This window comes from Abramis brama, assembly GCF_963993115.1.
Source record: "Abramis brama genome assembly, chromosome: 3".
Taxonomy (NCBI): Eukaryota; Metazoa; Chordata; class Actinopteri; order Cypriniformes; family Leuciscidae; genus Abramis; species Abramis brama.
In genome coordinates, this window is record NC_139965.1 from 7,695,432 (window position 1) to 7,720,688 (window position 25,257).

Consider the following 25,257-nt stretch of genomic DNA (forward strand, 5'->3'; position numbering starts at 1 on the left):
TTTCCCTGGGAATCGAACTCAAGACATTGGCGTTGCAAGCGCTGATGCTCTACTGTTTGAACTACAGGAAAGCACTTTAAGTTTAATAAAGATGAACAAACTTAATTTAGAAGTATTTATCACTGTTAGTTCATGTGAACTATAATGTAGTTAACCAATGTTAACAACTGGAACTTTATTGTAAAGTGTTACAGAATTTCCTGAAGGCAGAATCTCAAAGATGCAAAAACATCCTCTAAGTTTTGCTTACTTGCAAGAATCGTGTTTGTGATGAGTTTCCAAGAAACGGGAGCATCTTCACTCCTTCCTCTTTTCCACACAATAAAAATCAGTCAAATGAGCATCTCGAACACTTTCTGAACTCCAGCTCAGACTCACCAAGACTCTTTCATTTCCACAAGCTCAAGAACGGCACACAGGTAAATCTATATATACTGTACACAAGTAAATCATAGTTCAGATACTGAAGATCATCTTAATAATGCATACTTTAATCTGTTGTCATCAAAAGAGCGGCTGGGGTTATCCACCAAAATAAAAGCTTAATATAATAAAAAAATAAATAAAAAAAAATAGTAATTTAGTATAATAAATACAAATATTACTCAAAATAAGAAATTTTAATGTGGCAATATTTCGCTGCAAAATAAGAGTATTTAAGAAACTATTATTATAAATATAGAGATATATTCAGAAAACCATTCAGCCGTGCAGATGTTGTTCATTCTCTTATTAATGGCCGATTTCCACTGATTGTGAAGCTCTAAGTGTCTGTCACTCTCTTGTTATAAGGATGAGATCTGCACTTCTCCTCGTTTTCCTCGTCACTCTGGTGTTCGCTGATGACATTTTTCCCTGCACGAGATCTCGGAATAACAACACTTATGATCATTTTAAAAAAAAACATATCCTCTCATATTATTTCGATACAGCCAGTCGAGATGCTTGGGCAGCGTACCTAACAGAGAAGGGACTCTGTGGCTCTGACAGACCTTCTCGCCAGTTCTTCCTCAGCAAAAGCAACGAGGATAAAATTAGAGATATCTGCAATCATGAAGGCCTCATATACAGACACAACTTCTGCATCAGTCTTAGAAAGTTCACAGTCTACATCGTCACTGTTAACAGCACTTCAGTAAATAACCGGCAGCAGTGTGTAGTCGAGACTCTGGAAGAGAAAGTGCGCTATTTGGTTGTAGCTTGTGATGTCATTGGCAACGAGTGTTTACCTGTTCACTATAAGAGACAAACTAACACACTACCGATAAACGATCAAACGGATTTCGAATTTTGGATTTGCAATCCGCAGGCCCTCAGGAACAATAGGCGGAAGAAGGTTTGGAAAAAGAAAGGTTGCAAGTAAATTTTATTTGGGGTGTTTAGCATATTAAGCATCATTATTCAAGACGAATGCAAACATGTTCATAAGCTTCACTTCTATCATCTAACATCACTTCTACATCTGCCTTTAGTCCTTTCAAGTCTGAGATTCTCATTTTATGAACGCTTCATTTAATCTGTCCATTAGTGAATCAGTGAATGAAAAATGATCAGTGATTTTTTTTTGTCATGTTTCAAAAAGGGTTTTCTGAAGTCTCTGTTTTCTTGTTTGAAGAAATAATTGCTGTTTATTATTGTTTTCAGTTCAAATTATAGCAATTTCTAGGCCTTTCCATGTGTAATTTTGAGAAATTTTCTTTTTTTTAATCTTTTATATTCTTTAAAAATACAACTGTGTAACTGCATGTGTGGTGTTATGATTTAGCAAAACCAAAGTTGTGTTATTCCTGCTAAAAATAAAAGATCTTACTGTCTGTCAGTGTGAGTGTCTTACTGTACATTCCCACATCATGGGTCGATGGTCAGTTTAGCCGATCTGTGTGTTTCTCACACTGTGATCCTGAACAAACACACAGAAAGAGATGAATGTTTAATAATGCTCATGCATTTATAATGAAAGAGAAGTAATAATGGGAAGCTGAAAGTCAAGCTGTGTGACACACAGGGGTTTTTGGATTTTGACAGAAGGGGGTTCGCCATTGCAACCCAGTCGCTATCCCAATTCCGTCAAAATCCAAAGATGAGGGATTTGCATTTAAATCTATCGGATGACCCGCTATGGCAGTGGCTCTCAAACCTGTGTTATCACATGGGTTAATGAGCTGATGAGTTGAATCAGGTGTGTTTGATTAGGGAGACAAAGAAAACGTGCAGTGTTGGGGGTACGCCAGGACAGGTTTGAGAACCACTGCTCTATGGTGTCAAGCGATGAAGAGTTGGTCCCCTCAACGTCAGCTTATGGATGTCAGGGGGAAATGACCAAACGGCAGTGTGTGACGAATAGGTGTGAGACCATGTTGCCAACTACTGTATTTATGAGGAAGTCTAATTTTAAAAGTGTGATTTCAAAACGTAAAAAAGAAAAAAAGAAAAAAGGAATTAATGAAATTAATGAAATATTAAAATGCTACATTATATTATAGTTATGCCAATCTCTAAAATATTTTATGACTTAGAAATTGTGTGTTAAAATGTTTTAAACATCCTTATCCATTAAATCACGAGTGCAAATACATTGGTTAAAAAGAGCAGGATCCCTAAAGAACATTCAGCTCTTAAAACCATGAAATTATTAAATTTTATGGTTTTTATATATATATATATAAGTATTATTTCAATTTTAAATGCAACTATTTTAATCTATGATCTTGTTATTTGACAAAGTCATGTTAACCGACATAAAAATGTACAACATCTTTGGGGATCTTAAAGGCAAGGCAATGTGTTTTTATAGCACACTTAATTTTGTTTTATTGCTTCATTTCTATAAAGCATGAGCAATGATTATTTTGATAATCTATTTGTTGGTTGATTATTTCTATGATTAATCAGATTTTAAAAAGCCAGATTTAATTTTCAAACTGCAGAGGGCACACATGCAACATGAATTATGTTCATTAGAAATGTATTAAGTTATCTTTGAAGAATTATTCTGAAAGTTTCTTACCAAAACTTGTTTAAGAAGAAAGCAAAAGCTTTGTGTGACGATCCATCAACATCCTCTCCACTTTCTGGCTTGGCTTTTGTTTTGCAAACAAAAAGGGGAAAAAAAAGAAAGGAAGGTAAACCTATGTAAGTAATTTGCATTTTACACCCTTTACAGAAAGTCACATGGTCGCTGTGAAGTGTTACCAGGAGTGATTAAGAGTTTCATATTAAATCTCAAGGGTGATATAAACACTATTGATTATTTTTTTTAAAAGGGGAGGGGCTTTTCGATATGCCCCGCCCTGTCTTCCTGACAATACATTGAACAATGCTGCGCATTTCAAGGCACTTTAGTGGGTCTTTAAAAATGTCAGTCACTAAAAATAAATAACTGTCATCATAATTGAGTTTTAGACATGCAGCATGAAAAAAATAGCATCCACCTTAAACTTCTATTGCTGTTTCCTAAAACTCTAAAGCTAAACCCAGATAGCATGTAATCATTGAAACAATGTTGAGTCAGTGTTGATGCGTCAACGCTGATTACATTGAAATGACGTTAGAAAGTGATGTTGCTTTGGCATCACTCTTGCACCCTCGGTTAATATTGAAATAATGTTCTGATTTCAACCACAAATCAATGGTGTTAATATTGCTTCAACAATAGAGTGTAGGGTGTAGAGTAGACGCACGATAGGCAACAAAGTTTGTTTGTAAGTGAGTGTGGAGAAGACGCGTTCAGCCGTGATCCACGGACGTAACCTATAAGAGTATCCAGCGTTGGATCACTTAATAGACTTGAGACGCGTCTGCTCAACAGTCCGCGTTGTAACTATGAGGTGAGGAAAAGTAGAAAATGTTCGTTGTAAGTGAGTTTAAAGAGAAAATCAAGAATTATAAATCAAATCGGTGGAGCTCCAAAGACAACAACGCGTTCAGACGTTACGTCCGTGGATCACGGCTGAACGGCTGTACTGTCCATCTGTTAAAATGGCGAATATATCAGATGTAAGTAGTCTACCCTTTGGTGCAGGTGAGGACACATTTGAGCTACACGCACTGCAGTCTGAGCTGGAAGCTGTTGAGGAACAGATCCACGACCTTTTAATGAGACAGGCCGAGCTGAGGGACCGGCAGTTAGCTCTTGAAACATCACGCGCCGATGCACACAAATCAGTGATTAACGTTACTAACCCGCTGACCCCGACCTCGTCTACTCCGTGCGTTTCTCAGCACCGGTCCCGCGCGCCGAGGTCACGATTACGATCAGCCATGGTTTCGTTCACTCCGGCTCCGACACGCCACCACGAAGCCTGGATATTCCGCAGCGGAAGACGCGAGTCAGGATGAGAGCAAGAATCTCTCCGCCCCTCCCGGTTTTCGAGTTCTCCACCCAGAACCGTTTCTCCCCTCTTCGCGAAACGGAACGCAATAACCGAGAATGCGCTGTGATCATCTGCGATTCCATCGTCCGGCATGTCGACGCTACGTTAGGAAAAAGTAAGGTGCGTACTCACTGCTTTCCTGGTGCTCGTGTTCTCGATATCGCTGCGCGGGTACCCGAGATTTTGAACGGTAATGTGCAAGTAGGAGCCGTCGTGTTGCACGCGGGAGCGAACGATATCAGGCAGCAGCAGACGGAGGTTCTGAAGAAAGACTTCAGGAGCCTGATCGAGACGGTACGCAGTACATCGCCTAAAACAACGATCATTATGTCTGGACCGCTTCCCACGTACAGACGAGGCCATGAAAAGTTCAGTAGGTTATTCGCGCTAAATGAATGGTTAACGTCATGGTGTAATGAGCAGAAACTGCTCTTTGTAAATAATTGGAATCTGTTTTGGGAACGTCCTAGGCTCTTCCGCGCTGATGGCTTACACCCAAGTAGAATCGGAGTGGATCTTCTGTCTGATAACATCTCCAAGATGTTAAATACCGTTTGACTAGTAACCAAAAGTCCAAATTACAGTCTCTGCTGCACCAACTTAATTGATATAAATACTAGTGTAGAACATTGCATAGAAACTGTGTCTATTCCTCGTTTAGTGATATCAAATAAATCTACTGCAGGATCTAGGAAAAATCTAATTGTTATTGAAACAGAAAATCTCGCTATTAGTGAACAAAAACAATTTCTAAAGCTAGGGTAAGTGTACCCATTAAGCCCACCAAAATCTAAGTCTAGGTTTTTTTCATAGATATTGCCATAGTTTATAAGAAAAATAATTTGTTAAAATGCAAGATTAATCTCTCATTTGAAATTATATTAATTAGTTGATGTACATTTTAGAATATAAAATTAAGATAATTTAGGAATAAAGTCAGAAGTCTGGCATGGGCTTAATTGGTACTTTGGCACCATTTAAGCCCGCATGTGTTCCAAATAAGCCCACATCATCATTTATTCACAAAATCTAAAAATATTAAATGATTTTAAAGAAGTAAAACGTACTCGGTTACTAACGTAACCTCGGTTCTCTCTAGAAGAGGGAACGAGTACTGCGTTGAAAACGCTACGGGAAAAGTCTCTTTTCACGAAACACTGAAGCAAAAATTATCCTTTAATTTTCATATATGTAAAACGCGTTGCGGCAGCAGCAGACAGCTGAAGCAAGACGGCTCGTCCGCTCATTGGCTGCTCTGCGGCAACTGCATAAGCCTATCGAGCGCAGGCTGATGCAACATCAGACCAATGAGGGCGCTTCGCGCCCTCCTCGCCACTTCCCGCCGAGACGGGCGTGGCTTACCTCTATAAAAGGAGCTTGAGAAGGCTGATTCACTTGATTTTGAATGCCGAAGCGAACCATAGTGAACCAAACGCACGGCAAGGGAACGCAGTACTCGTTCCCTCTTCTAGAGAGAACCGAGGTTACGTTAGTAACCGAGTACGTTCTCTTACGAGAGTTCTCTCGTACTGCGTTGAAAACGTATAAGTTCTTAAAGCCCTAACAGGGCAAAGAAAACTCGAGTCCCCTTCCTCACTCGACGCCGGCAGGGCAGCCAGGGAAATAACCTGAGCCCGAAAAGGCGTGTTGAGGGATTTCGGCACATAGCCGTGCTTAAGTTTAAGTATGACTTTAGAGTCATTAGGACCAAACTCCAAGCACGTCGGGCTCACGGAGAGCGCGTGCAGATCGCCTATGCGCTTCACTGAAGCGAGAGCCATCAAAAACACTGTTTTGAAAGACAAATGTTTGAGGCTGATTGACTGGATAGGCTCGAAAGGGGCACCTTTCATGGCCGCCAGGACCGTAGAAAGGTCCCACATAGGGACTGACGGAGGTCTGGGTGGATTCAGTCTCCTAGCTCCCCTGAGGAAGCGGATGACTAAATCATTCCTTCCCAGTGACTGACCCAGCGTTGAACCGGAGAACGCTGAAATAGCCGCCACATACACTTTGAGCGTGGAAGGGGATCTGCCCTTATCCAACAGCTCTTGTAGGAAGGAGAGAACCTCTGTTACCTCACATCCGAGGGGTGAAAGGCTCCGAGCTGTACACCAGCCGGAGAAAACCGACCACTTTGAAGCGTAGAGCCGCCTGGTCGACGGTGCTCTAGCCTCCGTGATGGTATTCATGACTCCCTCTGCGAGACCAACGGGTATCCGTTGAGCGCCCACACATGAAGGGACCACAGTTCCGGGTGTGGGTGCCAGATCGAGCCCCTGGCCTGCGAGAGGAGATCTCTCCTCAGCGGCACTGGCCATGGAGCGATGTCTGCTAACTGCATCAGAACTGGGAACCATGCCTGGTTCTTCCAGAACGGTGCTACAAGCAGCACTGGGCATTTTGTTTTCCTGACCCGTTCCAACACCTGAGGCAGGAGGGAGACGGGGGGAAAAGCGTATAGCGGGCAGCGCGGCCACCTCTGGGACAGCGCGCTGTCGGTCTTTGAAAAGAATGCGGGGCAGTGAGCGTTTTCGTGGGACGCGAATAGGTCCACCTCCGCTTTGCCGAATCTCTCCCACAACAGCCGGACTGTTTGTGGGTGTAGAGACCATTCGCCCGTAGGAACGTTGTTCCTGGACAGTCTGTCCGGGCCCACATTCAGCAGCCCGGGCACATGCACTGCTCTCAGTGAGCGTAGGTTGTGCTGAGCCCATAGCAGGAGGCGTTTCGCCAGCCTGTACAGGGATATGGAATTCAGACCGCCCTGGCGATTTATGTAGGACACCACTGCCATGTTGTCCGAACGGACTATGACATGTTGGTCCTTGATGTGGGGACAAAAACGCGTCAGCGCATTGTGCACTGCCAGCATTTCTAGGCAGTTTATGTGTTGGAGCTTTTCTCGTTCCGACCATAGGCCGAAGAACGGTCTGCCCTCGAGCAGCGCTCCCCATCCCGAGGGGGATGCGTCCGTAGACACCATCCTCACCCTCGAGGAAGTCCCCAGGCTTACACCTGATTGGTACCAGTCGTTCGCCATCCAAGGCACCAGAGCTGAGACACAGTCCTGATCGACCTTGAGGCGTAAATGACCGGACACCCACGCTCTGCGCGGTACCCGCGCTTTCAACCAGAACTGCAGCGGGCGCATGCGGAGCAAGCCCAGCCGGAGAACTGACGATGCTGAGGCCATGAGACCCAGCATCCTTTGAAATTTCCTGAGCGGGGTGAAAGCGCCGCGGCGGAAAGACTTCGCCGCGCGCTGAATGTCCAGCACGCGCTGTGGCGACAGCCGCGCTGTCATAGACTGTGAGTCCAGAACTATACCCAGAAACGGAATCGTTTGACTGGGGTTCAGTGAACTCTTCGCCCAATTGACCGTGATACCAAGATTCTCGAGGTGATCGAGTAAAATGGCTCTGTGCTCTACGAGCTGAGATCGTGATTGGGCTAGGATCAACCAGTCGTCCAAATAGTTCAGCACTCGCATGCCTCTGAGTCTGAGAGGAGCGAGCGCTGCGTCCATGCATTTCGTAAATGTACGAGGAGCCAGGGACAAGCCGAAAGGCAGGACTGTATACTGGTATGTCTGACCCTCGAAGGCGAATCTCAAGAATCGCCTGTGATGTGACGCTATCTGTATTTGAAAATACGCGTCCTTCAGATCTATCAACATGAACCAGTCTTCTCGGCGAACATGCGCGAGAATTTTGCTGGTTGTGAGCATTTTGAAATGGCGTTTCACTAACACTCTGTTCAGTCGTCTTAGATCCAGAATGGGTCTGATACCGCCGTCCTTTTTGGGGACTAGAAAGTATCTGCTGTATATCCCCTGTTCGCTTTGAACTCGGGGAACAAGCTCTATCGCCCCTTTGCTTATCAGTTTTGATATTTCGGCGCGAAGTAGGTGTGCTACATTCAGCGGTACCGAAGTTTCGACGCGCGCTGTGAAGCGCAGAGGGCGTCGATAAAACTGTAGCGAGAAGCCTCTCTTTATAATGCCTAAGACCCAGTCCGAAACCCCTGGAAGCGCTGCCCATGCATCTGCATGGTTGGCTAAGGGCCGGATACAGAGCGCGCTCTGTTCGCCGTGCGACAGAGGTGCTATGGGGCTCACAAACATAGGCGTTATGCCTGCGGCATTTGAGGCGGGGGGCGCGCTTAATACAGCGGGCGGAGCGCTCGCCCTCGACCTTACAACAGTGTTTGGCTGAGTGAGGGAGGGCTGCGCGAGTCCCGTGGGACTCATGTGTGCGAGTAGATGTGGGCTGTGAGTGGGCACATTTACTGCTTGGGGCGCGCTGCTTGTGTAAGCAGCGTGCGCGCTCACAGGTCTCGTTTTTACAGAGAGCCTGTGATCTGATAGACATAGTGTTCGTGGGCACTGAGTAGTGGGCACTTTTACTATGTGGGGAGCGCAATCGACCTGAGTCGATTTTATTTGCGCGAGCCCTGAGTGCAGGGCTGTGCTTATGTGTAGGGATGGGCACGGAGGAGTGGGCATCGACACTACATTTATAGCACCATCGGCCGTGGCCGGGACACCAGAAATCACACTCTTTTCGAGATATATCTGGGTAGCCGTAAAAACGGCTTTTGAGTGCAGGCAAGCGGGCACTTGTACAGGCTTGCGCTTTGCAGAAAACGCTGGAACAGCCGCGAAACTTGGGGCTGAAACAGCGAGGCGCTTGGGTGGGAGGCCGGCCGCAACGGGACTCACACACCTGCGCTTTCCTAGGCGGGCTAGGACTTCTTCGGGACCTCTGGTTTCACCGCAATCCTCGGTCGCGGGGCGCTCGATCGAGAGCGGGGTCTCGAGCTGCGCTGTTGTGGCTGCTGCGAAGAGGAGGCCGAAGGCGGGGGCTGAGGCTGTGAGGTTCGCGGGGTCCGTTTATCTCGACCCGTCGCGGAACCAGAGCGCTTCGGCAGGAAGTGCTTGAAGGCTTGTGACGCTTTCTGGGCTTCGGTAAATCTCTCCACGAACTCGGAGAGAGAAGAACCAAAGAGGCCAGCGGAAGACAGCGGGGAGTCGAGAAACGCGGTGCGCTCGGAATCAGCCATCTCCGTGAGCGTCAGCCATAAGTGCCTCTCAGCGACAGTGGCGGAAGCCATACAGCGTCCCATGGCTTGTGCGGCAGCTTTGGTGGCTCGGAGCGTGAGGTCCGAAGCACTCCTCAAATCCGCAATACAGACAGCTTCAGGTCCAACCTCGTCCCATTTACGGAGGAGATCACCCTGGTAAATCTGTAAAGTAGCCATGGTGTGTAGCGCTGACGCGGCTTGCCCAGCGGCGGAGAAAATTTGCGCGAGCAGCGTCGACGTCATGCGGCAGGCTTTTGAAGGCAACACCGGTTTAGTCCGCCGTCCAGCAGAGGGCGGGCACAGATGGGTCGCTATAGCCTGTTCCACCGGCGGCATAGAGAGGTAGCCTCGTTCATTCGCCTTGTCCAGTGAGGAGAATGCAGGCGACACAGATGAGCGCGTTCGCGCAGAGTAGGGCGCGTTCCAGGCCTTCGCAACTTCTTCGTGTAACTCAGGAAGAAAAGGAGCGGGCTTAGATTCCGGAGAAGTGCGATCACCAGGGAGGAAGCTACCATCGAGCCGGGTGCAAGAGGGGGGCTCCGGTGCGGACCACTCGAGGCCGAGGCTCGCCGCGGCCAAAGCGAGTAATCGCATGAGCTCCGTCTCAATGCTGGCTCTCGCTGAGGGCTTTCGGGCAGGAGGCGCGAGATCCTCAGAGCTCGCCCAATCCTCGCTGCCTGAAGCCAGGAGAGAACAGGAATCCTTTTCCCCCGACGCGGCCTCTGAAACAACTTCGTCTGATGAAGCGGCGGCAGGCTGCGGGCGCTGAGCATCAGGAAGTGATTCGGGCGAGGCCGGTGAAGCTGGCGGGCGAACCGGCGAGCTTGGTCGGGATGTGGGTTCCGGGCCCCGCTGCGAGCGGCGCTTCTTACGGCGCGGCATCGCGGCGGAGAATGCAGGCTTCGAGAAGGATGCCAGACGGGTCCTCAGAGCCACCATAGGCAAAAGCTCGCAGTGAGGGCAGCCGCCGTCAGCGAGCGCGAGCGCTGCATGGTCCTCACCGAGGCAGGAAACACAGATGACGTGGTCGTCTCCCTCGGCGAGTGGGGCTCTGCACGAGACGCAGGATTTAGGCATCTTTAGAAAGACGCCGCTCTTTTAGGGGGTGAGTGCTACGAGAACACTCACACACACACACAAAACAGAGCACAGTAAAGGATATGGGCGTCGGAAAGCGCAGCAGGTACGGCTGTAGAAGGCGGCGTTGGCCAGCGGCTTCGAGGGCTCGTCCCGCTGAAGTGCTTGCTTCGAACGACGCTGCTTCCGTGATCCAGCGATGCGTGCGCTTCGCTGAAGAGATTAAAATCAAGTGAATCAGCCTTCTCGAGCTCCTTTTATAGAGGTAAGCCACGCCCGTCTCGGTGGGAAGTGGCGAGGAGGGCGCGAAGTGCCCTCATTGGTCTGATGTTGCATCAGCCTGCGCTCGATAGGCTTATGCAGTTGCCGCAGAGCAGCCAATGAGCGGACGAGCCGTCTTGCTTCAGCTGTCTGCTGCTGCCGCAACGCGTTTTACATATATGAAAATTAAAGGATAATTTTTGCTTCAGTGTTTCGTGAAAAGAGACTTTTCCCGTAGCGTTTTCAACGCAGTACGAGAGAACTCTCGTAAGAGAACATCAATATATTTATTCAGTGACAGGGAAGTATTAAAAAAAATCATTTTGCTAATGTTTGATTAGAGCCCTGGGTGGGATGGGTAGGTGTTAGTGGCCGGTGGTCTGGAGCCTTAAGTTGGCTTGACTGGAGTTGTAGCTGGAGTCAAGCTGGAAGTTTGACCGGGTGTATCTCGGGAGCCAAGCTGAGTTAGGTCTCCATATTCTGGGCTTAGGGGGGCTCCTAGTGGGAGCTCTCCATGTCCGGAATCACAAGCCTTAACTCAGATTGACTCCCGAATTATGCCCGGTTATACATAAAGGACTTTAGGACAAAACAGGCTCTATCTCATTTGAATGAATGTGTAATTTGTGTGTAAGTAAGGTAAGGGTAAAAGGTTAGTAAGGTAAAAGCACACAAAGACATGTAATCATTAAACACTTTCAGAAAATGTATCAAAGTTTGCAATTAGAGGGATTCCTCATTGAAACACATAAGGTGGGCTTAAATGGTTCCACAGTGAGTAATGGTGAAAAAAGACAATTTTTTCCTTTAAAAATGTAAGATATGTTTACAAATACATGCATGGAGCTTAAATATACTGTGGACTAAGTATCATTGTAATTTTCATTGTGCCCACATTGAGAAATGTTACGTTTTTTTCATTCAAGGTTAGCTTGTGTTGGCTCTAGTTTGCATGCGTTTTGTGGCACTGTACCATTTAAGCCCATCTTTAAAAAAAGCTAATTTATAAAAATAATCTTCTCTACAAAACAATTTATGATGTATTTATTTGTAAATTAATGTAAAATGAAACACAAAACATTCATTGTTTGCAGTTCACATGCTTAATTCTTTGGCAGTCTATCTTTCTGTAAGGCTAATGGTTTGACCTAGAGATTAGCTTTGAACGCAAGCTACATGGGCTTAATGGGTACACTTACCCTAGGTCTTCTAAACATTAGATCACTCACACCTAAGGCAGTTATTGTAAATGAAATAGTCACAGACAATAGCATTGATGTACTTTGCCTTACTGAAACCTGGCTTAAACCAAATGATTGTTTCGGTCTTAATGAGTCTACTCCTCCTGGATACTGTTATAAGCATGAGCCCCGTCTGATTAGTCGTGGCGGCGGTGTTGCAACAATCTATAGAGATATTTTTAATGTTACCCAGAAAACAGGTGACAAGTTTAAATCATTTGAAGTACTTGTACTAATTGTTACGCTCTTAGATATAAGAAAAAAATCCCTATTATCTTTAGCTTTGGCTACTGTATATAGACCGCCAGGGCCTTACTCTGATTTCCTAAAAGAGTTTGCAGATTTTCTCTCAGATCTATTGGTCAACGTCGATAAAGCATTAATTGTTGGAGATTTTAACATACACGTAGATAATTCAAATGATGCGTTAGGGGCTGCATTTACAGATTTATTAAACTCCGTTGGGGTCAAGCAAAACGTCACTGGTCCCACTCATCGTCTTAATCATACACTCGATTTAATTATATCATATGGAACCGATCCAACCGATATAGATATTATACCGCAAAGTGATGATGTCACTGACCATTGCATGGTAACTTGCATATTACGTACTGCTGTAAAATGTCATGCTGCGCCACGTTATCGACCAGGCAGAACAATCCTTCCAACCACCATAGATAATTTCTCAAATTGTTTATCCAATCTGTCTCTGCTGCTGCCTGAACCCAAACAAACAGATGAACTAGAAGAACTAACTAGCACTATGAGCACCATTCTCTCTAGAACATTGGATATTGTCGCACCTATTAGATTAAAAAAGGTCAGAGAGAAAAGTAAAGCACCATGGTATAACAATACTATGCATGATCTAAAGAGAGAAACCCGTAAATTAGAGCGTAAATGGAGACAAACTAATTTAGAGGTCTTTAGAATCGCGTGGAAAGACAGTATGTCATGTTATAAAAAGGCCCTAAAAGCAGCCAGGGCTGAGCATCTCCGCAAACTAATAGAAAATAACCAAAACAATCCAAGGTTTTTATTTAACACCGTGGCTAGACTAACAAATAAACAGACGTCACCCGAACAAAATATCCCGTTACAGTTTAGTAGTAATGATTTCATGAACTTCTTCACTGAGAAAATAGAAAACATCAGAACCACAATTGTAAACGTTCAATCCTCAATCGCACCTTATAATTCAGCCTCAATTATCACCCCGCAAGAACAATTACAGTGCTTTACAACTATAGAACAAAAAGAGTTAAATAAACTTATCATTTCATCTAAAACAACAACATGTTTATTAGATCCTATACCAACTAAACTATTGAAAGAAGTGTTACCTATAGTGGAAGAGCCTCTCCTCAATATTATTAACTCGTCTTTATCTTTAGGTCATGTTCCAAGAACATTTAAATTGGCAATTATAAAACCTCTCATTAAGAAACCACAATTAGATCATAATAACCTAGCAAATTATTGACCCATTTCAAATCTACCTTTTATGTCTAAAATATTAGAAAAAGTGGTGTCCGCTCAACTGGGCTCTTTCTTGCAAGAAAATGACTTCTATGAAAAGTTTCAGTCTGGATTCAGGCCACATCATAGCACTGAAACTGCGCTCGTTAAAATCACAAATGATTTACTATTAGCTTCTGACCAAGGCTGTATCTCAATACTAGTTTTACTTAATCTTAGTGCTGCGTTCGATACTATAGATCACACAATACTCTTAGATCGACTACAGAATTATACTGGTGTTGAAGGACAAGCATTAAGCTGGTTCAGATCATACTTATCTGACCGTTATCATTTTGTCTATTTAAATGGAGAAAAATCGATCATAACTCCAGTAAACTATGGAGTGCCACAGGGATCTGTGTTAGGCCCTCTATTATTCTCAATATATATGATGCCACTTGGAAATATTATAAGGAAACATGGAATTAGTTTCCATTGTTATGCTGATGACACTCAAATATATATTTCATCACGGCCGGATGAAAACGCTAAATTATCCAAACTGAAAGAGTGTGTTAAAGATATAAAATATTGGATGACACGTAATTTTCTTTTATTAAATCCAGACAAGATAGAGGTATTAATCATCGGTTCAAAAAACCGCCCACAAAACCTCTCACAATACAACTTTAACATAGTAGGATGTCCTGTTACTTTATCCTCTACAGTAAAAGACCTGGGTGTTGTATTAGATTTCAACCTGTCTTTTGAAAATCATATTTCATGTGTTACAAAAACTGCCTTTTTCCACCTTAGAAACATTGCTAAGCTACGTAATATGCTATCAGTTTCTGATGCAGAAAAGTTAGTTCATGCATTCATGACCTCGAGACTAGATTACTGTAATGCTTTATTAGCCGGTTGTCCTGCATCCTCAATAAACAAGCTACAGTCAGTCCAAAATGCAGCCGCTAGAGTTCTTACTAGATCAAGAAAATATGATCATATAACACCGATTTTAATATCACTGCATTGGTTACCTATAAAGTTCCGTATTGATTACAAGTTATTGCTACTGACTTATAAAGCCCTAAACGGCTTAGCTCCAGTCTATTTAACGGATCTTCTATCGCCCTATAATCCATTGCGCTCTTTAAGATCACTAAATTCTAGGCTTTTGGTCATACCTAGGATATCCAGATCCACCAAAGGAGGGAGAGCATTTTCACATTTAGCTCCAAAAACTCTGGAATAGTCTTCCTGATACTGTTCGTTGCTCAGACTCGCTCTCCCAGTTTAAAACTAGACTAAAGATGCATCTATTCAGTAAGGCATTCATATAATATTTTTAATATTACAGTTAAATCCGGCCTCTAGTTCATAAACGCCAGAGGAGAACTGGCCCCCGACTGAGCCTGGGTTCTCCCAAGGTTTTTTTTTCTCCATTAGGTCACCTGATGGAGTTTTTCGGTTCCTTGCCACTGTTGCCTATGGCTTGCTCAGTTGGGGATATTTAATTTAATTAATCAATCAACAATACTATTGATCAGCATTACCAAACGTGGACATTTTCCACTAGAAACAAACATTGATGTATTGTTTTAATTTAATACTGTGAAGCTGCTTTGATACAATCTCTATTGTGAAAAGTGCTATATAAATAAACTTGACTTGACTTGACTAATTAAACACATGAAGCAGCTAATCAAGCTAATCAAGGTCATTAGGATCAATGAACACTTCCAGGCAGGTGTTGGAGCTAAACTCTTCATGAAGAGGAACACACACCTATGAGCTATAGTCATTAATTATATCTCAGTTCATTTTCTGTGAAACTACATAGCATTCAAGTAACAAGTTTATCTTGTAGAATAAAAGAGCTTAGGTTTTTTCAATGAAAATTTCTTTAAAGGGATGGTTCAGCCCGAAATGAAAATTCTGTCATCATTTACTCACCCTCAAGTTGTTCCAAACCATTATGAGTTTCTTTCTTCTGTTGAACACAAAAGAAGATATTTTAAAGAATGTTGGTAACCAGAAAGTTGACGGTGGCTTTTGATTTACATAGTAGAATATAAATACCATGGTTGTCAATGGCTACCATCAACTGTCTGGATGGATCTTCTTTTGTGTGCAGCAGAAGAAAGAAATTCATACAGGTTTGGAACAACTTGAGGGTGAATAAATGATGACAGAATTTTCATTTCGGGCTGAACCATCCCTTTGAAGCTGCAGATTCACCTTATGTAGACCTTAAAGGGGGGGTGAAATGCTCATTTTCACTCAATCTCCTGTTAATCTTGAGTACCTATAGAGTAGTATTGCATCCTTCATATCTCCGAAAAGTCTTTAGTTTTATTATATTTATAAAAGAAAGATAGGCTGTACCGAGTCTTTCCGGAAAAAAACGAGCGTCTGGGGGCGGGCCGTGTGGGCAGAGCTAAAGCTGTGCTTACGCGCCGAGCTAACAACACAGAGACATTTGTTCAACAGTTTTACTCACCGCTGGTGTTTCCAACGCACGACCGTGAACCTTTATCATTGCGACTGCTCGATCCTTAAGCATTAGACGATCTGCAAATCCGTCGATCTGGGCTTTGTTTATAAAACAATCATCGTCGAAATGCAGGGAACAAACAGTCTTACACAACTCCGTTTATGCTCAGGAAAACAAACTCCATCCACGGGTCCCTTAACGCTGGGTTCTTTGGGAATCTGTGCAGGGTTGTCTTGCCCTGGCAACCAAAAACACACTTCTTTGGCTACATTGACTTCCAAAAGCCGAGCAGGGCGCTTTGATATGGGGTGAGATTTCGGTCACAATTCTGCGCGCGCAAGATCACATTTTGAGCGTGCAAAAGGGCATTTCGCACGCGCGTGAACTGAGTTTTGCGGAGAAATGTTCGTCTCGCAGATAAGAAAATATTGCGAGCGAACGAAAATCAATTTTGCATTTAAAATAAGTATTTGGATGTGCGCGGACGTTCTCTTTCGCGTGTGCAAAGTTTCACTTTCTTGCTCCTTTCATACCAGCCGTGAGCGCTCTCTAAGCGCAGACAGCTCGCTTGCTCAACACAACCCAACGTTACAATATGCCATAATTCCAGCCAATCAGAGATGAGACTGCTAAATTCTGATTGGCTGGCTTGAAAACCAATCACAAGACTCCCTGCATCACCGACTGCGGAAGAGAACTAGTGCAGTTGAGTATATTATTTATGAAAAATATTCAAAAACTTAACTGTAATTCACTGTATTGTTGGCAAATTCAGTTCACACATCACTGCTGTCCTGATGGTTATACTACAAGACTTATTTTGTATAAATATCGTTTTGCGTATTTTTTACGATTATTATTTATGAAAAATATTCAAAAACTTCACTGTAATTCACTGTATTGTTGGCAAATTCAGTTGACACATCACTGCTGTCCTGATGGTTATACAACAACGCTTATTTTGGGAAAAATATAGATTTTAAATTGTATATACTATTGTAAATGTAGAAGTTTTATGATTTTTATGAAAAATATTCAATAACTTCACTGTAATTTACTGTATTGTTGCCAAATTCAGTTCACACATCACTGCTGTCCTGAAGGTTATACAACAACACTTATTTTGGTAAAATATATATTTTAAATTGTATATACAATTACTGTAAATGTATAATTTTTATGATTTTTATGAAAAATATTCAATAACTTTACTGTAATTCACTGTATTGTTGCCAAATTCAGTTCACACATCACTGATGTCCTGATGGTTATACTACAACACTTATTTTGGATTTTTTTTTTTTTAAGTTGTATATACAATTGTAAATTTATGATTTTTTTTAATGATTTTTATGAAAATATTCAATAACTTTGGACATCAGTGATGTGTGAACTTAATTTGGCAACAATACAGTGAATTACAGTTATGTTATTGAATATTTTTCATAAAAATCATAATAATTATACATTTACAATTGTATATACAAATTAAAATATATATTTTTCCCTAAAATAAGTGTTGTAGTATAACCATCAGGACAGCAGCGATGTGTGAACTGAATTTGGCAACAATACAGCGAATTACAGTGAAGTTATTGAATATGTTTCATAAAAATCATAAAAATTCTACATTTACAATTGTATATACAATTTAAAATATATATTTTGCCTAAATAAGTGTTGTAGTATAACCATCAGGACAGCAGTGATATGTGAACTGAATTTGGCAACAATACAGTAAATTAGAATATTTTTCATAAAAATCATAAAAAATCATAAATGTACAATTGTATATACAACTTAAAATATATTTTCCCCAAAATAAGTGTTGTAGTATAACCATCAGGACAGCAGTGATGTGTGAACTGAATTTGGCAAAAATACAGTGAATTACAGTTATGTTATTGAATATTTTTCATAAAAATCATAAAAATTATACATTTACAATTGTATATATAATTTAAAATATATATTTTTCCCAAAATAAGTGTTGTAGTATAACCATCAGGACATCAGTGATGTGTCAACTGAATTTGCCAACAATACAATGAATTACAGTGAAGTTTTTTAATATTTTTCATAAATAATAATCATAAAAAATACGCAAAACAATATTTATACAAAATAAGTCTTGTAGTATAACCATCAGGACAGCAGTGATGTGTGAACTGAATTTGCCAACAATACAGTGAATTACAGTGAAGTTTTTGAATATTTTTCATAAATAATAAACTCAACTGCACTAGTTCTCTTCCGCAGTCGGTGATGCAGGGAGTCTTGTGATTGGTTTTCAAGCCAGCCAATCAGAATTTAGCAGTCTTATCTCTGATTGGCTGGAATTATGGCATATTGTAACGCTGGGTTGTGTTGAGCAAGCGAGCTGTCTGCGCTTAGAGAGCGCTCACGGCTGGTATGAAAGGAGCAAGAAAGTGAAACGTTGCACACGCGAAAGAGAACGTCCGCGCACATCCAAATATTTATTTTAAATGCAAAATTGATTTTCGTTCGCTCGCAATATTTTCTTATCTGCGAGACGAACATTTCTCCGCAAAACTCAGTTCACGCGCGTGCGAAATGCCCTTTTGCACGCTCAAAATGTGATCTTGCGCGCGCAGAATTGTGACCGAAATCTCACCCCATACTTTGATGGCGAACTGCTTTCACTCTCTTGCTCTGGTCTACGAGTGCGCGCGCGCCCGCGATCTTACCGGAAAAAGCCCTTAGAACCCATATAAGGAAATTCCGCACCATCTTACGTAACATACTCATACTCGAAAAAAACTTTCCGAAACTTGTGACAAACCGGAAGGAGTATTTTTGGAACAAAAATACTCCTTCAAACGTACAACTTAGTTTTTGAAACTTTGTCCATGTTTAGCATGGGAATCCAACTCTTTAACAGTGTAAAAAACTCAGTATGCATGAAATAGCATTTCACCCCCCCTTTAATCTCGTTAAATATCACACAATAGCCATGTCAGTCACTTTCTTAATAAATACAAGATGTGTTTTGTTGTGTTTCAGTGGAAACAAGCTAAACTGAATGGAAATCAGTTACATTTCTCAAATTTAATACAGATTCAGGAATATGAATGATTAAGCAGTGATAAGGCACAGGATATCATCAAGTCCCAGGTCAGGTGATTATGCTGTCGACAACAGCTCGGTGTATAATCAATGGCAGCATTATCAGGAGGGTGCTTTTTTTATTTTTTTTATTGTCCATCTTCATCGGCCTTCAGAGCAATGTGCTCTGCATGGAAGTTGACTACAACGAACGGCTGGATTGGACTACACCCCTCTACTTCCTTCTTTAATGATGTCATTAAAACCGTGTTTTGACTAACCTCCGCCTACAGGAATACAGGCGTACTGATGGCGAAATGTCAACAGGCGTGGTTGATGTTTATCTATAATCGGATACCGCAAAAGTTTAATTCGAAGTTGTTAGTTTGCTCTGTCCATTTCACCACATTTTTCTAACCTGGGATAATATCAAGCAGGCTTCTCTCAGCATTTCATACTGACGAAGGGGGCAATTTCAACTATATTCCGGCAAGCGGTAATTTAATATGGAAGTAGCGATCACTCTTCACATCGTTTCTCTTAGTAGGATGAAAATAATCTTACTTAAACTGTGATTAATATACAGAAAGCGACCAAAGAACAATCACTTTCCAATCGCCCAAGCTGTCAATCACACAGCGCGAGTTTATCTGGACACTTGCCAAAACTCGTTATGAAATCAATGACGCTGTTACACTGCACAATGAAGCGCTTTCTGTATTTATACCTCATGTTTGCATTGGTGAAATCATTAGTGAGAGTGCAGAAACTGCGTTGCAATGATAAGATCTTTTTTCACACGATCAACAGACTGTCATCTGCTCAATGCTCATCACTGTAACCCTTTATGTGATTGAAATAGATCTAAATACTTAAAAAACTTCTCACGATTCGTTAATCCCGATAGCTGTAATAGTAAAAACGTATAATAGCTGTAATAGTAAAAGTTTTCCAGATAGTTCTACATGTAATGCCAGATATTTCATATGCAAGCATGTCAGCCAATCACAGCAGTGGGCAACAACACTGAAGTCCACAGCAGACACGCCCCTTCAAACAGAGCGTTCTATTCAGGGGATGAAATCAGGCTTGGAAATATGCCTTTTATTTCTAAATTATAAAAAATTTTGATCTAAAAAACATACTAACATTATAAGGGCACCCCTGGAAACATGATAAAATAATAAAAATAATCCATGGAATGGGACCTTTAAAAATACTTTATTCTAGCTTCGTGCATGCTTTTTTTTATCAACACTTGAATGTGGGTAATTGTAATAAAAAAGCAACATTTATATGACGCATACTCGTCAAAGACTACTTTAAGGATCTAAGCTGGTCTAAAGCGCAGGGCACAAGTTCACTACGGGCATCTGAATCCACTTTTGCAAGTTTAACGACAGGAAAAATGGTCGGTGCTCCCGGCGCATGGTCTAAAACGGTTTTCCTTATTCTCTTAATGAGTAATGGGTGTGTTTCGTCTGTATTCTCTTAATGAGGAAGGGGTGTGTTTTGGACTTTACGTGCAATAAACCAATCAGAGTCTCCCATTCCCTTTAAATGCCAGTTGCGCTCGTGCCATCGTGGATCCGTTATTTACATGGAGGAATTTGATACTGAATGCGTCTCCAGAGCGCAAACGGATCTGCTCATGCATGAGGTTAAAGCTGTGTTTGTGAGAGGTTAAAGCTCAAGCAGATCATCTACGTGACAAACTGGATTCCACCATATATTTATGTACACAATATTAACCTTTTATAATTTAATTATTTTTTTTATATTTGGCATGTTTGTGTGCAACTGCGCGTCCCTGCGATTGTAATAAGCAGAGTGTGTAATAAGCAGAGTGTACGCACGTTGTGGACCTATTTATATTTAATATTTATATTTAACATTTAGATTTATATTTAACATTTAGATTTAGATTTAACATTTAGATTTATATTTATATTTAACATTAAGATTTAACATTTAGATTTAGATTTATATTTAACATTTAGATTTAGATTTAACATTTGTGTAACATTTAATATTTAGATTTAACTATTTAAAATATCTCTAAGTTGACAAATATTGTTGTAAATGTGGTAAAAAGTGATCGTCAAAAATTCATACCAGTTTTCTAAATGTGACAAAATGTTGCTGTTATTTTCAGCGTGAGCCGCTTAACAAACGGTGCCCCATAGTCTCTAAAGGTACAGAAGACATCGGTACACACGTTTCTAACTTTAATAGCATTTGAAGAGACAGTCATAAAACCAACTGTAAAGTGTTCATGTAGGTGTCATGATGCACACTTTTTAGATAGTTGATATTGAAATAAATATGAGCTCATGTGGTACTGAAAAAAAAAATAGCAATATGTAGGCCTACACATGATTTGACAGTTTATTTTATTAATTTTTTATTTGTTTATTTTTATTATATTTTATTTTATTAGTGTGTGTGCTGATGAAGGGTGGGACAAAACATGTCAGATTAAAAGCAAAGGTCATGCTGGCATGTGGAAAGTTTTCAACCATGTGTGTTACAACTAACCCCTCATTAGTTTGTGCCCCGATCACCCCTACTTTGTTACGTAGTAACTTGAATAGTTTTTCAGCAAACTTCTTCCCATACACAAAATAAATATATTTGAAATTTATGTTTGGAATATATGCAAATATTCTAAATTGGCCCAATAAATATATTTTCGTTAAATATACAGTATATACATATATATATATATATATATATATATATATATATATATATATATATATATATATATATATATATATATATATAATATAAAAAAACAAATGTTAACTGGCATAATTTATTTCCTCTTCTGCAACTAGGCCGTGGTTCGTCCCTCTGGATGAGGTGATGTTAGAGAGTCATTCCACCTCTGCTTTTAAAGATGAAATGAAATATGAGAAATAATCTAAGTAAATGTATTGTTGTTAACTAGATTAAATTAACATTAGAAAGTTATTTCACCTGGCCATGGTCTTGTCTGAGCTGAAGATACATTACCTGATGGGTGAAGCATCTCAAAACATTCTTAAAAATCTCCTCCACCTCCATCTTTGTATTTTAAAGTCTGTCAGAATCGTCTCTGCTGTGTCCTGATGGCGTCTATCACAGTTGCTAGGCGACAGGAGCGGTGGGCGGGAACAGCTGGTGATGTAAACAGGAAATCCTCCGTATGTTAGATCGTCTCGTTTAATAACGGCTGCGCCCGGAAACTGATGAATGCAGTGGAGAACGCATTACAAGGCCGGAAACCATCGAGGCACGTCCGAATCCATTGTTAGTTCCACTTCCCATCTCATGAGATGCCTTCATTTGTTGTATTTGATATCCCATAAGTCTGTGCTTTCCATTCTGTGACAGTTGAGCTAGAATAATAAATATGGTGTCTGAAGGTTGCGGCCGGTGGTCAGTTTGTGTAAATGTACATTTTTGATAAACATTTTCCAAGTCATTACCTGATAGAGCAGCGAGGCAACACGTCACTGCCTAAGTTTTCGGACACAGCCGACACACTTCGACCTTCTTGGACTTTGAAGAATTCAGCTCTGAATTGGGACAAAGTTATAGTGTAACTTTCCTGTTGTTTCAGTGAAATTAAATGAATACGACTGAATGAAATATGACTAGAACAATAACACACTGTTTCTCCTGTTTCACGTCAGAGATGTAAATATTGTCCAGCCTGAAAGTCTGAATGTGGACATAAACAACTGAGTGATGAGGATGTGTTTACATGCAAATGTGTTCAGGTTTCATAAACACGGGGGAAAAAAAATAGACAGTAAACGGCAGGAGTATGAAATTAAACAAAATAAGAATTTTCACAAAGAGACAGATTTTACTTATTTTTTATTTTTTAATGTCCGCATTCCAGCCAATCACAATCAAGTATTTAGACGGAGGAAATAAAGGCACGTTTATTCTGAAACAGCAGAAGATGATGATATTATTTCAGTGAGATAATGAGAGTCTAACAACCTTTACTAACATTAGAAATTGACTTTCCAGCCTTCATAAATGCATCACTTACAAATGATAATATACAAAATTAATAGTAGTTATTACGATTAATGTGGTTTGGAATTGGTAAAATGTGCCTGGAAAAAAAAAAATGATCAGAAAATCAACATGCCTAATAATTCTGCACGCACTGTATGACATTGATTAGTTTTATGTACATTTGCTCACCTGTCTAATAAAGCACATGCAAGAGTGGCGTCTCTGTCAAGTCGAAGTTAGTCGCGGACGTGAAGCTCTCGCCATCTCGAAAAAAACACGCTGATATTGATCCTCGTTTTAGTTCTCCTTTTGTCCCAAAGTCTGCTTGCCATGGTTTATAATGTTTGAACGAAACAACAACAGCGTGAGCTAAACGTAACACAGTTGTCCACGTCTGTCGCCATGGTTACTATGGCAGATCGAGCGGAAACCAGGGATAACGCGGATATTACGCCATTGACAGGCGACAAGTGAACATGGACGAGCCATTATTTAAAACTGGAATTTCTCTGAAATTAAAAATCTTTGGGAACTTTTGGGATATTGTAAGTACACAACTGCAGGAAATATATCACACCGTGCAAGTGACTTTTAGATATTTAATTACAAAAATATTACGTATTGTAGCTTTAATATTGTCCTTTTCTATCCCTCAAACCCTCAACCCCCCCACCCACCTTCACTAATGAACTCAACCCTCATCAGTCAGATCATTAGTGATTTGTTCAGTTCACACACAAACAGATAAAAAGTGACCAAAAGCAGAGATACACAAACACACATATAGAGTTGAACAGGGATGTAACACGAGTTATACAGTCCAGCAATAACATTAGAGAAACTGTTCAGTCATTAATGTTCAAATGTAAATTATGAATGTTCATATGTATATTATTTTCTGATAAGGTCCATATTAACATAGACTGATACAGACTGACAGGCGCCAAGATGCAAATAAGGGGGAAGAGTTGCATAAACACACAAATACAGAGGAAGTAAAATATGAAAATTAGTTTTAGAGAAATAAACAAATGATGTGATGAGCTGAATGAGGGATGAGAGCAGATATAATAATCACGTAGTTTAAATCTGCAGACAGAAACATCAGACTCAGGACAGAAACACACGACCGCTAAAGTAAGAACATGTTCATTCTTCAAACACAATTACACTTTCAGATGTTAATATTGTCTCAGTGGTTGTGTACAGTAAATTCTTTGGGATGATTATAGTCTCAAAATGATTAACACGTGCAAGCACACTTGTCAATGAACTTGATGTATGTTGCAGAAATGTTTTATCCGTGCTTTTCAACTTGCGTGTGCAAAATTCAAAACTGAATGAATGTGAAGCAATTTGTACAAATGTTTTCCTTTGTATTTGTGTATCATAATTTGTGCATGCAACAAAGAAGATGTGCATGTGTGGATCAGGTGACACGCGTGCATTCATTGACGTCTTTTCTGAGTCGATCTCATTTGATTCATTTGGATTTTGAGACTTTCTTTTCACAGTTTTTTATCATTTCACAACCCACACATAAACAACTACAAATGAATAGGCCTGGTGCTAATTATTAATGTATGCACAACTAAGAGCAACTTTGACTGAAATAACCACTCGTTACAACCGAGGTATGCAGCAAAGCATTTGTGAAGCCACAACACACACAACCTTGAGGCGGATGGGCTACAACAGCAGAAGACCCCACCGGGTACCACTCATCTCCACTACAAATAGGAAAAAGAGGCTACAATTTGCACGAGCTCACCAAAATTGGACAGTTGAAGACTTTTTGCCTGGTCTGATGAGTCTCGATTTCTGTTGAGACATTCAGATGGTAGAGTCAGAATTTGGCGTAAACAGAATGAGAACATGGATCCATCATGCCTTGTTACCACTGTGCAGGCTGGTGGTGGTGGTGTAATGGTGTGGGGGATGTTTTCTTGGCACACTTTAGGCCCCTTAGTGCCAATTGGGCATCGTTTAAATGCCACGGCCTACCTGAGCATTGTTTCTGACCATGTCCATCCCTTTATGACCACCATGTACCCATCCTCTGACGGCTACTTCCAGCAGGATAATGCACCATGTCACAAAGCTTGAATCATTTCAAATTGGTTTCTTGAACATGACAATGAGTTCACTGTACTAAAATGGCCCCCACAGTCACCAG

General features: G+C 41.2%; 2 long non-coding RNA genes across 2 annotated transcripts; one reads left to right on the forward strand and one right to left on the reverse strand.

Annotated features, from left to right (window-relative positions):
* Window positions 1-239: 239 nt before the first annotated feature.
* On the forward strand, window positions 240-1,814 carry LOC311078624. Its single transcript, XR_014605225.1, has 2 exons — window positions 240-419; window positions 793-1,814. It is a non-coding gene; the product is annotated as an uncharacterized lncRNA (long non-coding RNA).
* On the reverse strand, window positions 1,567-16,582 carry LOC311078625. The gene is made up of 3 exons (XR_014605226.1): window positions 16,005-16,582; window positions 3,008-3,080; window positions 1,567-1,900 (listed from the first exon to the last, which is right to left on the reverse strand). It is a non-coding gene; the product is annotated as an uncharacterized lncRNA (long non-coding RNA).
* Window positions 16,583-25,257: the final 8,675 nt, after the last annotated feature.